At 44.2% G+C, this 3235-nt stretch overlaps 1 non-coding gene across 1 annotated transcript; it reads right to left on the bottom strand.

Annotated features, from left to right (window-relative positions):
• Positions 1–2541: 2541 nt before the first annotated feature.
• On the bottom strand, positions 2542–2623 carry trnac-aca (transfer RNA cysteine (anticodon ACA)). Its single transcript has one exon. It is a non-coding gene; the product is annotated as a tRNA-Cys (tRNA).
• Between the last annotated feature and the right edge of the window lie 612 nt (positions 2624–3235).

Here is a 3235-nt window from a genome sequence, read left to right as displayed (position 1 = left end):
TGTCTTTTGATTCTTCCCAACAAAGTATATGACCTCGCATTCCCGACATGAAACTGCATCTGCCAAGAATAGTCCAATTGTTGGAGGGAATCCTGAGGAACAGAATGTACAAGTATTTGGAAAGTCAAGTACTGATTCGGGATAGTTAACATGGCTTTGTGCGTGGGAAATCATGTCTCACAAACGTGATTGAATTTTTTGAAGAAGTAACAAAGAAGATTGATGAGGGCAGAGCAGTAAATGTGATCTATATGGACTTCAGTAAGGCGTTCAACAATGCTCCCCATGGGAGACTGATTGGCAAGGTTAGATCTCATGTAACAGCAGTGGACCTCACACCGACCCTTGTGGTACGTCTCCAGTACCTGGACACCAAGAAGAACATGTTCCATCAACTATAACACTGTTTTCTATTGGCAAGCCAATTACTGATCAAAGCTGCCATCTCTCCCAAAATTCCATTCCACCGCTTTTTGTATGATAGCCTATTGTGGGGAACCTTATCGAACAACTTGCTCAAACCCATATACACCACATCAACTTATTTACTGTCATCTCCGTGTTTGGTCACTTTGTAAAAAAAGTCAGTAAGATTCGTGAGGCAAGGCCTACCCATCACAAAACCGTGCTGTCTGGCCCTGATCAGATTATTCTTTTCTAAATGGTCATAAATCCTATCTATAATAACCATTTCCAACACGTTACTAACAACTCCAGTGAGACTCACTAGTCTGTAATTACCAGGGTTGTCTCTACGACACTTTTTGAACACGGGAACAACATATGCTATGCTCCATTGCACAGGCACTATTCCTGTAGACAACGATGATTTGACGATCGATGCCAAAGGCTCATCAATCTCTTCCCTTGCTTCCCAGAGGATACTATGACAGATCCCATCCGGCCCAGGGAACCTGTCTGTTATCACACTCTCCAGTATTTCTATCACCTAATCCTTGTGAACCTCAATATCTACTACTCTCGACGCAAGTATCTCAGTATGTTCCTCGCCAACATTTTCATTTTCTACAGCGAACACTGTCGAAAAATATTTATTTAGCGCTTCCCCTATCTCCTCTGACTCCACACACAACTTCCCACTATTATCCTTGATTGTCCCAAATTTAACTCTCGTCATTCTTTTATTCCTGACATACCTCTGGAAAGCCTTAGGGTTAACCCTGATCCTATCTGCCAACAACTTCTCATGTCTCCTCCTGGCTCTTAGCTCTCTTTTTAGATCTTTCCTGATATCGTTGGAACCCTCGAGCGTTCTAACTGAGTTTTCACGTTTTGTCCTAACATAAGACTTCTTGTTCTTCTTGACCAGGGATTCCACTTCCTTAGTAAACCACGGCTCACGCGTTCTGTATCTTCCTCCCTGCCTGACAGGTACATACTTATCTGGGACACACAGGAGCTTTTCCTTGAATAAGCTCCACATTTTTAATGTGCTCACCCCCTGCAGTTTCGTACCCCATTCTACGCTTCCTAAATCTCACCTTATTGCATCGCAATTTCCCTTCCACCAGCTGAAATTCTTGCTCCGTGGCGTACACCTATCCCTTTCAATCACGAAAGTAAACCTGAGAGAATTGTGATCGCTGTCTCCAAAGTGCTTGCCTACTTCCGAATCTCAAACCTGGCCAGGCTCGTTACCCAGTACGAAATCGAAAGTGGCTTCGTCCCTTGAAGGCATGTCTACAAACTGTGTCAGGAAGCCCTCCTGCACATTCTGGGCAAAAATTGACTCATCTATAGTCCTCGTACTGTAGTGATCCCAGTCAATATTTGGATATTGATTTGAGTGTTCCAGAGTTTTTCATTGTCCCAGAGTCCAGGTGAAGTTTGCATTCCTCACGTACGTGAGCGAGAATTCTTTCAACGCCTCAGGTCAGTTCCTGTCCCGAGAACATCAGAGTCAATGTCCCGTCCTCTACTCGGTCCGACAGTTCACACTCCTTCATCCTCCTCTGATTCCATTTCCCAAAGAGTTTCTCAAGATTTACAAAGCTGGAGACTAAATTATATGGTTTGCTTCCTAAACATTTTTCCAACTGCCAACTGACAATATTTTCACAGTATCTCTTCACAATCCTAGGGCTTGCACCATGTCCAGGGATGAGAAGTCCCGTTTGGTGGAGAGATTCCCGAGGCTGGTGAGTTTCACTTTGGAACAAAGATGGTTAAGTGAAATTTCCTGCGGTTGTTTGTAATGATGGGAGAGGAAGCGGTGGGGAATGAGCACTTTGACGAGCAGGAGGAAGTGTTGCCACTGACCCGAGTCAGAGAACAGAGGACAGGGATGAAAGGAATCTAGTGAAAAGCAGCACTTCTGCTCAGGACGTTGAATAACAGCTGCAGAAACCCGATGTGTCGAGCAGTGTATATGGAAAGAGAAACAGAGATAATGTTTTAAATATGGAACATTTCTGATGAAGAACTCGAGTTTCCCAAGTCGAATCAAATTACTGGTCTGGTTTGGAACTTAGGTTTTCTGAACTTTGAGCGAATATTGTACCAGCAGGAAAGCATTCATAACGTAGCCAGCAGGATTGGAACCTACGTGGGGAAACCCCAATGGATTTGTAATCCATCGCCTTAACCACTCAGCCATGACGACAGACAGCTCCGCCGGCTTGAGCATTGACCAAATCAGCCGTGATCTCATTAAAAGCCGCGGTTGACTTGATGGGCTGAATGCTTCCATCTCCTTTCATACCTTTGCTGTCAGAGACACTGAAGAAATTAGACAAAAGTGAGGACTGCAGATGCTGGAATCCTGACTTTAGATCAGAGTGATGCTGGAAAAGCACAGCAGGTCAGGCAGCATCCGAGGAGCAGAAAAGTCGACGTTTCTGTTGCCAGTCTTTCTCCGTTGCGCAAACAATTTTCGTTTGAACAGAGATTATGTTTAAAGTATGAAACTTTTCTGATGAAGAACTCGAGCTCCAAAGTCTAATTAAATTACCGGCCTCGTTTGCAAAATAGGTTTTTTGACATTTGAGCGAAAATTCGCCCAGCAGCAAGTCATTCATAACGGAGTCAGCAGCATTCGGACATACGCGGAGAAACCCCAATGGATTTTTAACCTATCACCTTAACCACTCGGCCATGAGTACTGACTAAAAAGCAGAGTTGAGCATTAACCAAATCAGCCGTGATCTCATTGAAAGCTGTCGCTGACTTGATGGGCTAAATGCTTCCATCTCCTCTCCCACCTCTGCTGTCAATT

Source organism: Chiloscyllium plagiosum, unplaced genomic scaffold, assembly GCF_037043375.1.
Source record: "Chiloscyllium plagiosum isolate Xiang-an unplaced genomic scaffold, Cpla_swu_hap1 HiC_scaffold_42, whole genome shotgun sequence".
Classification (NCBI taxonomy): Eukaryota; Metazoa; Chordata; class Chondrichthyes; order Orectolobiformes; family Hemiscylliidae; genus Chiloscyllium; species Chiloscyllium plagiosum.
This window is presented reverse-complemented; position numbering and strand designations above follow the sequence as displayed.